Below are 13,832 nucleotides of genomic sequence, written 5' to 3'. Positions count from 1 at the left end.
TAATCATTTTCTACAAGCACTCTACTGTCTCCAATATTTAATGCTTTGTCCTTGTGCCTCTTTTTCGTCAGGATCAACTCTTTTTGCATCTATACTTATACAGGTCTTGGCTGCTGTGTCATGGCCAGGTTTGAAGCAAACACATGATGTGCCCTTTCAGCTGACAAATTTTGCAGTAGAATAGCAGTCCAGTTGCTTATTTGTGCTTTTGTAAAATCAATACAGTCTGTTCCTTCCAGTTTCTCTAGTACAGCTGAAAGTCTCAGGTTTTCTCTGTGCTCTAACTCTTCCATTTTTTTAAACAGATCTTTTTGAGCAGTGTCATACTCGTCCAGCATTTTCTTCATTTCAACCTCTGATTTTTGCAGTTTTATCAGTTCATTTGAATAGCTGTTTAAAGCTTCTTCAATTTTTCCAGACTTTTGTTATTTTAGTTAATGTACTCCTTCAGTGTTTCATTTACTTTAATCAGGTCTGAGCAGATTTGATGTATTTTTCCCTGTAAATTACTGGAGGCCATTTCTTCTACCAAAACTGGAGCTTGAATTGCTTATTTTGCTAAACAGCTGCAGCTGATTCTTCTTAGTCAGTGGTTTTGCTTCACGTTTTCTGATTAATTTTCTTTCAGGCTCTCTATATTCCTTCTTTGCTGGCATCCAGGCAGTGTATTTATTAGCCAGTAACTGAATCTTGGTATAACTTGTCAGAATTACTAGCCCTTATCTCTGATGTCCTTCAAGGATGCATCTGCAGTCATAACATATGGGTTGTCCTGCCTCAGGCAGCCCTTCGGTCGGCCGGATTCCAAAGTCTGGGTCTGGCCTCGGCTGATGTCGCACTTTCCCCGACGTCATAGCTTCTGGGGTATAAAGGCATCAGCCGACGCCATTTTCCTCAGTCTTTCTTGCCGCGTGGTGCCCGAAGCAGAAGCTGTTCTCAAGTGCCGGTCGGTCAGATCCAGAGATTTCAGCTACCGAAGACTTCTAAAAAAGCTAAGTACCCCGTTGGGGACTCTTTCTTGCCTCAGCCGATGTCAGACAAAGTAAATAATTGTTTAACTTGTGGGAAACAAATACCTCATAAGGATTTCCATTCTTACTGCCTTCCTTGCTTAGGCCCAGACCACGACGTATCAGCTTGTTTAGCCTGTGCCTCCTTCAACCGACGGACTCTTAGACGTCGGTCGGAGTTTGCAGAAGAGTTTTTTGGATCCGCTTTTGCATATAAAATGCCGTCGGAGACTCCGACTACACATTTAGCCAAAAAACGCAAGGAAAAGGACCGACACTCGCGGCTCGTGGTTTCGGCTGAAACCACGGTTAGGCCTACCGCGAGTGTCTCGGTTTCGGCTGAAACCGAGTCCTCGGTTCTTAATTCTGCCAAAATCATACCTCCGACAACCGAGGCCAGAGAGGCCCCGGCTGCGTCGGCTACAGAAATCCCTACCGAAGAAGCAAGCGCACAAGAATTGTCCGACACCATTCCATTGGACATTTCTACTCCTGCACGTGGGGCAGCTAGGCCCCCTGCTTCTATCTCTATTAAGGCCTTCTCCAGAGCTAAAGCAGCTAAAATTTCAAAAGCTTTACCTGGAAAAGCTACTTCTCAGAGACCTCCCTCAAGTTCTCAGATTCTCAGCGTTGCTGAGGACCTTATATCCATGATTAGGGGTTCCCAACCTCACCCAGACAGGGCCTCCCACCCTCCTCCTGACAAAAGGCCTAGGACTGAACCTCTCTACTCAGGACCTCTCTACTCAGATTACTCCTCGGATGGATCAGATGTATCAGACCATCAGGAAGGGCCATATTCTCCTTATGAGGATTCAGATGCAGAAGACTCTATTCCTTCTGCCTCCCCTCCTGAAGAATTTTCATTTGGGGAAACTTTGCATTCAATGAGGGAACACTTTCAATGGCAGGGTCAGGATTTCTCTGATTCTAGAAAAAGATTAAGAACCTTTTTACACTTACCACAGCATAGGCCTCTAGCCATACCACCTGTGCTAACTGTAGTTGATGATGCATATAATGATGTCAGTTCTACCCCTGACTCTCTTCCCCCGGCCCCTGCCAAACCTGACAGATATTACAGGGTCCCGGATTCTCACTTCCATTTGTATAAAGCCCATGCTGCAGACCCAGAAACTATATCTCAGGGCCCAAAAGGTGTTGCAGCTGCCACTGCCAAAAACCTCCTACCCTCTGAAAGAGAGTCAAGAGCATTAGAGAGATGGGGATAAAAGGTTTATACATCTGCTACTCTTTCTGCCAGGGCATTAAACTGTCAATTCCACATGATACAGTACCAGGAGTATTTGTTAGATCAGCTGAATAAAAAGCTTTCTTCTACTGAACCTTTAGACCGAAAGTCCTTTCAGGATTTGGTACACAACTCTCAGCAGGTCAGTAATCATTTCTTAAAATGTGGCTATGATGCACTGGAGGCTTCATTTAGATCAGCTATGACTGGGGCAGTAATTCGAAGACATGCCTGGCTAAAAGAGCAACCCTTGCCAGACCATGTCAAGGCTAAACTCCTAGATGCTCCAATGGAGAAACAAAGTTTATTTGACTCCCCTGCACAGGAGGTTCTAAAGAAAGTGGAAGAAAAAGCAAAATCTGTGCAAGCAGTAAAGGATTTTCTGCAGTTACAACCTCCGAAGTTCAGCAGAAACTGGCCTTCAAAGAATTGGTCCTTTCCAGACACCTCCAGAGCACAGAGGGGCAGGAATAGATGCCCAAGAGGCAGAGGTCAATCAAAGGGTGCCTACAGGGGTCGTCAGTGGCAGCCTGCCAACCAGAGGAGTAGTGCCACAGCTACAACTACAACCACTTCCACAGGACAGACACAATGACTTGACTCTGATTCCGCCTACCAGGGAACAACTGGAAGCACCCTTGGGCGGAAAACTATCTTTATTCTCAAAAAACTGGTATTGCATTGCAAAAGACAAATGGACATTGCAAACCATAGACAAAGGATACAGGTTTCACTTCCACACTTTTCCAAGAAGGAGCGGAATGCCAAACCTTCCACCAAACCAGAAGCCAGAGGCTTTAAGACAAATCCACAATTTACTTCAGATGAAAGCTATAGAAAGGGTACCATCTATGGAACAAGGCCAAGGATTTTATTCCAGACTATTCCTTGTACCAAGAAAAGAAAACCAATGGAGGCCTATTCTCGACTTGTCCGCACTAAACACATATCTCATTGTGCCAAAATTCAAGATGCTGACCCTACAGCAACTTCTTCCCATGTTGGGCAAGGAGTCTTGGCTGGTGACTCTAGATCTCAAGGAGGCATACCTGCACGTCCCTATACGACCAGATTGCAGAAGACACCTCAGATTTCTTGCAGGATCAGAGCATTATCAATTCTCAGCATTGCCCTTTGGCTTATCTACTGCCCAGAGTATTCACGAAATGCCTGGCATCAGTAATTGCACATTGCAGGCTTCAGAATTCAAATCTATCCATACCTGGACGACTGCCTAATGCAAGCGGACAACAAGACAAAACTAATAAAGGATTTGGCCTATGTCATGCACCTGTTACAGGCCTTGGGATACACAGTCAACATCCAGAAGTCAAGACTAGTGCCATCCCAAAGGATAACATTTTTGGGTGCGGATCTGGACACAATGACTCAGATGGCTTTTCTCACAGAAGAAAAACAAAAGCAACTCCCAGTCTACTTCATGGCTTTGACAAGACAAACTCAGCTCACTACAAGGAAAGTCCTGCAGGCCCTGGGTTACATGGCATCCTGCATAATCTTGATCCCGCATGCCAGGCTACATATGAGAAAATTACAATGGTACCTAAGGAATGTATGGTCTCAACACAGGCACAGTCTAGAAACCATGATACCAATCATTCCATGCCTGAAAAAGGAATTCCTGTGGTGGGCTCAGGCCTGCCAGTCCAACAGAGGGTTGCCTTTCAACAAACCACAACCAAGGCAGACTATCACCACGGACGCCTCTGACCTAGGATGGGGAGCACACATGGAGGACAAGTGTATCCAAGGCCTATGGTCTCAGGACCAGCTGAACTTGCACATAAACCTAAAGGAGATGCTGGCAGTGAAACATGCAATCGAGACATTCAAATCATTCCTCCAGCAAGGACATCTGCTGATAAGGACAGACAACACCACAGTCATGTGGTACATAAACAAACAGGGAGGCACGCATTCCTACCCTCTATGCCGGATGGCAATGGATCTGTGGAACCTAGGCCTGAATCTCAACATCCAGCTGCAGGCCAAATTGTACCAGGAAAAGAGAATTCACTAGCAGACAGCCTAAGCAGAACTACCACGGATGCTCACGAATGGATGCTGCATCCAGACATCTTCAAAATCATAACAAGCAAATGGGGAATGCCAGAGATAGACCTGTTCGCCTCCCACTCAACCACCAACTGAAGAAATTCTGCTCAAGAGTATACCACCCACAAGCCTGGAGGGTGGACTCTCTCTTTCAGCTGGAATGCCCTAACAGTGTATGCTTTTCCACCTCTCACATTGATGTACAAAGTTCTACTGAAGATCAGGGAGGAACAGCCAAAGGTGATACTAATAGCTCCAGACTGGCCAAGGCAGCACTGGTACCCGCTACTGAGAAGCATGTCTCGGGCGAACTCATGGCCTCTACCCCTATGGCCTCTTCTTCTAACGCAGAACAACTTCAAGACCCTGCATCCAAACTTGAAAACACTGCAGCTAACTGCCTGGAAAATTGCTTAAAACAAAACAAAACTGTTTTATCTCAGAGGGTCAAGGACATTATCCTGGAGGCTCGCAGACCCTCCACAAGGAAGACATACTCAGCTAAATGGAAGAGATTCCTCATTTGGAGCGCATCAAAGGGTACAAATATCACACTGGCAAACCTAGCACACATCCTAGAATATTTAGCAGAACTGTTCCACAATGGCCTGTCCTATTCTTCCATTAAGATTCATGCTTCAGCAATTTCAGCTGAGTACAACATGGATCCATCTATCTTCTCTCACCCTCTCCTCAGACAATTTTTAAGAGGGATCAAAAATGTAAAACCTCCAAGGAGACCCCCTCTGCCTACATGGGATCTCAATTTTGTGCTGGAAAAATTAACATTACCCCCTTTTGAACCAGCAGCATCAGCAGACTTACAGTTCTTATCTTGGAAAACTGCTTTCCTTCTGGCAATCACTTCAGCAAGAAGAGTATCTGAGTTACAGGCATTAATGGCAGTGCAGCCTTTCCTTATTTTTCACCAGGATAGAGTGTCTCTGAGAACCAATCCTACTTTCATGCCAAAGGTGGTATCCAGGTTATCCTTAAACCAAGCTATCCATTTGCCTACGTTCTTCCCTAACCCACAGAACAGGGGGGAAAAACTATTGCACACCTTGGATGTACACAGACAGCTACGCTACTATCTGGACAGAACTAAAACCAGCAGAAAAACTGACCAACTTTTTGTAGCATATGCAACTGGAGTGCAAGGGAAAGCAATTTCCAAACAGACAATTTCAAAATGGATAGGAAATTGCATTTGTTTTTGCTACTCTTTTCATGGAAAGACAGCTCCTGAAAATATCAGGCCTCACTCCACAAGAGCCACAGCCACCACTACAGCTTTCCTACGAGGGGTGGCTACCAAGGACATCTTAGAAGCTGCTACTTGGAGCTCCGTGCATACATTTGCCAAGCATTACAACCTACCTTTATACTCCAGATCCCGAGCAGGTTTTGCAACTGCAGTTTTACAGGGGATCTTAACTACACCATCCTTATCTTAGTACCTCCTCCCCCAGTTTGGCTATGGTATTCTACCCATATGTTATGACTGCAGATGCATCCTTGAAGGACATAGTACAGTTTTGTACCTACCATAAATGTAGATGTCCGATAGGTATGCATCTGCAGTCAGGATTACCCACCCTACTTTCCCCTCTGTGGTACTCCTAGGGTGCTTACCCCTTCTTCAGCTAGCTGGGGGAATCTATTATGGTGTATTTGTTTGTATGTATATATGTATATATTTATATATTGTTTGCTACTGTTTGGAATTTTCAACATTTATCCAAATTTAGCCTTCCTAGAGGGCACCTGGCATCTGGGGCAAGAAACACTGAGGAAAATGGCGTCGGCTGATGCCTTTATACCCCAGAAGCTATGACGTCGGGGAAAGTGCGACATCAGCCGAGGCCAGACCCAGTCTTTGGAATCCGGCCGACCGAAGGGCTGCCTGAGGCAGGACAACCCATATGTTATGACTGCAGATGCATACCTATCGGACATCTACATTTATAAGCAAAAAAACACACGTACAGTCCCAACACAGGAGCAGGCAGAGGCAGTTATAAAATCCAACGCATTTATTTGAATAAAAGCAGGGATAAGCGCTTTCGCGTATTAGTACGCTTCTTCAGATCACAAAATGAAATAAAGCAGCCTTATTTAAATATAACTGATTAGTCCAATTAATTCAAATCCTCCAATAAGCACTTCACATCAAATTAACCCTTAGTTAGACAGACTTCAGTAACATTGCTCCCTAATAAATCACAAGAGTTTATACATAAAATTTAAAATAGACATATAAAATTCTAATAACAATATAGTCATATAAAACTCCTTTGCTAAAATGTTATGTGCATATGTATATGAATAACTAGAATCAAATAAATAAATAAATAAATATATATATATAAATGGCAACTATAAATATAGATACAAGTATAATGCAATTAATGTACTAACCTAGAAGTAAATCTTAATTCATGTATAAAGTGTAATATAATAGCATATATCAAACATAAATTCCAGCACCAATGTGTATGAGACTATTAACTATGATGTAAATCTTCATCTACGGGACTTTAACACTGAGCGTAATGAGACATATGTATTTAGACCAGGCGGGTAGTGGGCTCTTAGTTACATTTATGGTAGGTACAAAACTGTACTTTTCTTTTTTCACACTGGGAACACTGAAATGAATGTGTTGATTAGTGTACTGACATCACGGAAGGTCCAAGGATGGGAATAATTTTGATAGATTTGTGAAATAAGCATTTTCTTCTGCAATTCTTTCTGTTACAATTCTCAGCTGTCAAGCTCATATGTTGAAGTTTTCTTTCCTCTTGTAGGAATGTGAGGAATATTTTGGCATATGTTTTCCCTTGTGAGGAGAAATCTACTTTGTGTAACCTAATTTCTTTTGTGCCTCAAGTGACTACCCACTGTTTCAAATATGCACATAATTCTGCTGATGCCACATCCAGGGTTGCTGCCACTGGCATTGTTATGAAGAGGTTAGCATTGACTGCTTTCTCAAAACCTCCAAGAGGGTGTCAGAAATGAAAATTTGAATTCTCCCTTGGAAAAAGAACTAGTTTTCGGAAATTCTGTTGCAGAGGTGATTAAAAATGTGATGAAGAAGAAAAACTGTTGGAAGGGATCTTTCAAAATTTTCACCACCTTTCTCCAAGATGGCCAAGGTATTCAATGCTCTCTGTACAACTAAAGAAAAAAAATACCCAGCAAGCTGTTGGTAGGCAAATGTTTAAAAAGTAATGTTAGGGAAGATACATAAAGAAAACAGGACCCCCAGAACAAAGGACAGTTTTATAAGTCTCAATGACAGTGTGAAGGAGTTAGTCTGCCCATTCCACATGGGTAGCCACTTAATCCTTTCAGAATGTCCAAACCTCCATTTTTCACTCTGGCAACTTATAGTTTCAGACAGATGAGTTTTGAACGTAATCCGGCAAGGTTACAAATGGCCGTAGGAGTATTCCTTTTTAGGGCTTCCTCCTCACTCAACAGACCAGCTTCGTCTTTTCCCTCCTGTCTTTCAGCATATGCTTGTTCAGAGGATGATAGAAGCTGTCCTTCCACCACATTTAGGGGAAGGGTTGTATTCAGGGATGTTTCTGGTATCAAAACAAAGAAGATTATTGGAGGCCAGCTATGGATCTTACCTTTCTGAATCTTTTTGTGAAAATAGCCTTGTTTTAATTGTGGTCTTTTAGCAATTTGTTACCTCTTATTCCCTATTTGAGTTTTCTAACAACTTTACATTAAAAATATGTATATCTTCAGTTCCTGTAGATCCAGTTTTCAGACATTTCTTAAGTTTTTCTCTGTCTAGATCACATTATCAGTTCTCGGCATTACTCTTTGGCCCATCTACTTCTTCAGGAGTATTCACAATGTGACTAGCTCCTGTGATGGCCTACTGTAGACTATAAGGTATTTATATTTTCCTCATTTAGATGGCTTCCTTATCTTTTCAGAGTCTTTTTCAAAGTGCCAGGACACTTTCACTTGGCTAAGTGATTTTCACAGATTGGGACTCCAAGAGAACTTATTGAAGTCTTGTCTGACTACTTATCGCAGGATTGTTTTCTTAGGGGAGATGGGTGACTCCTATACACCAGTTGAAAGAGCTTTTCTTCCACAGGAAAAAAATAGATCTGTATTTAGATGTATTCTGTTTTTCCAGTCAGACTACCATCTCAGCAAGGGAATTTCTCTGGATGCTGGATCTCGTGGCATTTGTGGTACGCTGGATACCTCTTGCAGGACTCCATATAAGAAAAATCCAGTGGTACCTGCAATCTTTGTTGTTCCAGCATCAGCACACCCTGTCATTCTGGATTCCAGTTTGTGAAAAGGGAGATTTTATGGCGGAGACACCAAGTTGCCTAGAATCCAGATCTCATGTTATTCCTCACTACTTCAACACATTCAGCCCCAACAGGCACCTCAGACTTTGCTTGGGAATTATTGTTCATGGGAGTAAAAGTGCAGGGTCTTCGGAACAAAAAAGTCTAAATCACGCAAGCATAAAAGAGGTGTTGGCTCTTATAAATGCTCTCAATTTAAATAGTGTATGGTCTCTAAGACCTCTACAATTGTTTAAAAGTCAACATCACTGTAATCTGGCACATAAATAAGCAAGAGGAGTAGTCTGTCGGGTATAGCTTTTCAGCACAAGGGTTAGTGTCTGAAATACTGGTTAAAATGTTTACCTCACATTTGCAAAGTACGGGGGCTTGAGTCTCACCTTTGAGGGAAATTGGCTGGACTTAAAACTACCCACTAGGCAGCTAGTGTAGTACTTGCCTATGTACCTATTTTAGGGGTTTTGGGTTGGTATAATGGTTAAGCTGTTTACCTAGCAGTCACAAGATACATGGTTTGGTTCTCACAATTGAAAAGGAATTTGACTAGGCTTAAAATGGCCCACAACTGCAGCTAGTCCAATACTTACCTTTAAACAATCTCACTCTGTAGGCATCTTATATACAGTCAAAGTAAATCTGTATGACACACAAGCTGAAAAGGACTAGGACAGACCTTTATGAAAGGAAACTGAATTAGAGTGTCTTTCAAGAATAAATCCAGCTGTGGGGAAGACTTCAAATCGATCTATTTGCTTACAATAATCATTTGGCAAAATGTTGCTCCAGGACTTCATGCGAGAAGAACTGGAAGACAGATTATTTTCTTTTCCTTTGACAACACGAATGTTCCTGTATGCTTTTCCACCCTTTCCATTAATATGCAGGGTCATTCTGAAGATTCAGATGGATTCCTCAAAGATCATTGTGGTGACTCTGTCCTGGCCCACACTGTGATGGTTCTGTCTTCTTTTGGAAATGGCCAGAGGCAATTTACCAGACGCACCCTTACAGATTGGGTTTACTCAGAAAAGGCCATGTTTTTTTTTGTTACATCCTGATTCCAAACAACTCTTCAGCTACCTGTTTTGTCTGGATTGGTGTCTCTTTTAGGGAGGGGAAACAGGATCTCAAACTTCTTTCAAAACTGGAAAATATTTCCACAGATGAATGGGTGCAAAGGATGCTACAGAAGAATTGCAAGGTAGAATCATTGCCAGTACTTGCTCATTGTTTGACTCCAAATTCTTTCAAAGCAACTTCGACTGGGGCAGTCTCTGTTTTAGGTAATTGGCAGCCCATGCAGTATGAAGAGCAAGATTTTTTTCTGCATCTTAAATCATATATCTACCAACATTATAATGGTTCAGAATGCAAGGCAGCTTAAGAAAACAATTTGGTATTACTTGAAAAGTCTTTAGGATCAACTGATTTATTCCTCGAGAGTGGTGTCATTTGGTACTCTCCTTTGTTGAAGAGCTTAAGTGGTGGATTTCTGTATTTTGGAAAAACTAGCAGTGCCCTTTTTTCTCTTTTTTTCTCCTTTTCAAATTGTAAATGCAGCTGAGTCCAACTCCATACATGGTTCTTGTTCTGGCGTCATTGTAGGTACAGAGCTTGAGATTCCCTTTCTCAGACCAAATTGCATATCAGCTTGAAGAAGATGTTGGCTGCGTAGTAGTCTTGAGAGCCTTCAAGGATTGCCTAATGCATGGATTATGTGCATCATGTAGTTTCACACAGTACTGCAGTAATGTGCTGCATAAGCAAGGGGTACATACATACATCCACCAATTTATGTGTGGGACCTTGCCTTTTTAATGAACATTCCTTTGACAGCAAATTATTTGTCATGTAATTACACCTTTTTAGAAGATGAGCTGTAGTGTACACTTAACTGAAATGGCAGTTAAATTCAGATTTTTTTTTTCTTTTACTTGGCAGACGTGTTGACCCCCAATTTAGGTCTGTTTGCATCACATCAAAATTCTCAACTGCCTTGTTTTGTTAGCAGAATGTAAAATAATCTCAGTGCAAGATTGGAGATGTTTTGTATGCCTTCTCCCAATATTCATGTCCAGAAGTTTTTTTGAGGGCATTATTTGAGAAAACTCAAATCATTTTGTGATATCTACTTTCTGACAACCAAGATAACATCTTTAGGTGGTTTATCCAGAATGCACCTCAATATGTTTATTTACCTATTGGAGAAGCTCTTCTTTTGTAGAAAGAGGGGAAGCTGATTTCATTATACACTCCTCCATCTTCACCTTACAGCCTGAATATTCATATTTTGATTTGTTACACTTTTCCCTTTTCTGCAGCACTTCTTATTTAGAAGTTAATATTTTGCAAGACATTAATGGACCTATTAGCATGCATTATTTATCAGAATGGAAAAGGTTTTCCTGTTAATCCTGCTGTAAGAATTTATCTGCTTTATGGATAGAGTTATTATTAATAGTCAACTATTTGCCTCATCACTTTGATCTGGGACTGTGATTTTCATTGTGTTCACTGTTTTGTTAATTTCAGCTTGTCTTACTTAGACACCACCTCTTTAATTGTCTTTATTGAAGTTGGTTTTAAAAGTTATTCTGCATATTTGGGCTTCCTAAAAAGAAACAAGGCCCAGCAAAACCACTCTTTGAAACAACTTACATTTTCCTTTTAAAAATTGTTGATCTAAAAAGCAGCCCTTCTTATTTCCATAACTTTAGCAAGATAGGTTTCTAAACTGTAAGATTTTTGTATGTGTCATTTTATTTATTTATGTATTTCATTGATACTTTGTTGACCATGTTAGTGCTAATATGCTAGGGTAGTCCTTTCAGAGGAGACCCTAGGTAGTATTTATACTACTAGAAGACATTAGGCCAGGGCATCAGCAAACTTCCCCTACTCTTTTTTGATAAATGCCATAGGATCTTTTACATCCACCTGATCTGCCACCAACTCAAGTAAATGGGATCTTTGTTGAACATCTCATCTGAAGGACAACACACTCAGGAGTTTAGCACTCCCCTTATGATGTACTGCAGTGCCAGCAATCCAGCTATCTGGAGGGAGAATAGAACCCACAGCCTTCTGCACCAAAGGTGAGTATGCTACCTATTGCACCACTAATGCTACATTCCATACAATGTGTTCCATAATGCTACAGTGTGTTCCACAAAGGCAAGTCATCATTGTCGACTAATTCTTTATGCAAGAGATGACATCTAAAATTGCTTTTATTCAAAATATTTGATTAACTTACTTGGGCACCACCTCTTTTATTTTCTTTATTGAAGTTGGTTTTAAAAGTTATTCTGCATATTTGGGCTTCCTAAAAAGAAACAAGGCCCAGCAAAACCACTCTTTGAAATAACTTACATTTTCCTTTTAAAAAATGTTGATCTAAAAAGCAGCCCTTCACATTTTCATAACTTTATCAAGATAGGTTTCTAAACTGTAAGATTTTTGTATGTGTCATTTTATTTATTTATGTATTTCATTGATACTTTGTTGACCAGGTTAGTGCCAATATGCTAGGGTAATCCTTTCAGAGGAGACCCTAGGTAGTATTTATACTACTAATAGACATTAGGACAGGGCATCAGGAAACTTCCCCTACTCCTTTTTGATAAATGCCATAGGATCTTTTACATCCACCTGATCTGCCACCAACTCAAGTAAATGGGATCTTTGTTGAACATCTCATCTGAAGGACAACACACTCAGGAGTTTGGCACTCCCCTTATGATGCACTGCAGTGCCAGCGATCCAGCTATCTGGAGGGAGAATAGAACCCACAGCCTTCTGCACCAAAGGTGAGTATGCTACCTGCTGCACTACTAATGCTACATTCCATACAATGTGTTCCATAATGCTACAGTGTGTTCCACAAAGGCAAGTCATCATTGTCGACTAATTCTTTATGCAAGAGATGACATCTAAAATTGCTTGTATTCAAAATATTTGATTAACTTCTTTTTATCCTTCCCCCAAATTTTGTGGAGACAGAAATGAATATGTATCTTCAGAACAAAGCGTATTAGACATCGAACTGCCAAGATGATTGCACACTGAGTAGCAGGTTGATTAGAACTCTCCCAGTGCAGAAACTGAGAAATTTGCTTTTAAAAGTCGTCAGTCTGGGTAAAATTCAGTTTTTGGCTAGTAATCATACTGTTTGGATTCCAGCAAAGAAGAAATGTGGAGAAAGCAATAAAAAAATCAACCAGAACAGCAAAATAAAAAGTCTGTGGCTGGGAAGAAACTTGCAAGTGTTGAACAAAACATAGTTAAATTTCAGTTATAGTATACGACAGAGCTTCCAGTAAATTCGATAAAAAATAAATCAAATGCAGTAAAATGTGTTTAAAAATCAGGGAAACACTGAAGGAATATATAAAGTCAAATTACAAAAAATAATGGAAAATGTAAAAGAAGGTTAAGCAGCTATTCAGACGAGCAGATACAACTGCAAAAATCACTGTTTGCAATGAAGGAAAGCTTGACTAAACATGAGGCATATGAAGAACTGTTTCAAAAACATAGTAGCGTTGTAAAATAGAGCATGCGGAGAAAAACTGACATTTTTTGCTGTACCATTGAAACTGCATTTATTTTTTGAAAGTAGGAATAAGCAGCTGCACTGGTATACCACAAAAGGATTTGTTAATTGAGAGGGAACATTGTATGTATGCTTCAACTTTGGCCATGAGGAAGCTGCCAAGACCTATGTTAGTAACGATTCAATCATACCAGCAGAAATATATGCTGTGGACAAACCTATTGAAGAAGAGAAAAGTATTAAAAATTGAGGACTCCTGAGTGTTTCTGGAAAATTATTATTCATGGTATACTGAGCACAAGAGAAGCAAGTTTATCCTGACAGTTAGGAGATCACGAGAGGCAGTTGTGAGATTGAGGTTGCTATACCCAACTGTCTTCAAAATTTTTTTTTTGGAAGATTAAAGACATTTTTGAATACAGAAAAGGCTAAGGAAGAAAGGGGAAAAAAAGTTTAACCAGCAAAGGAGCTAGCGAAGATGACTCTGTTTTTTCAGTTTTCTGAGACTTTGCTAATGAATCCTTTTTCATTGCGCTAAAGGAAAATGCTTGAGTGATTAAAAGAAAGCCCAGGACCTGACTAGAAGA

General features: G+C 40.8%; 1 protein-coding gene across 1 annotated transcript in view; it reads left to right on the top strand.

The window, feature by feature from the left end:
- The window catches only part of CCDC112 (coiled-coil domain containing 112), a 1,199,833-nt gene that overhangs the window by 131,563 nt on the left and 1,054,438 nt on the right, over positions 1 to 13,832 (top strand). The window lies entirely within an intron of this gene.

The sequence above is a fragment of the Protopterus annectens genome, chromosome 17.part0 (genome assembly GCF_019279795.1).
Source record: "Protopterus annectens isolate FY-2018-M chromosome 17.part0, PAN1.0, whole genome shotgun sequence".
NCBI lineage: Eukaryota > Metazoa > Chordata > Ceratodontiformes > Protopteridae > Protopterus > Protopterus annectens.
The sequence above is the reverse complement of the archived record's forward strand: the minus strand, read 5'-3'. Positions and strand labels throughout refer to the sequence as shown.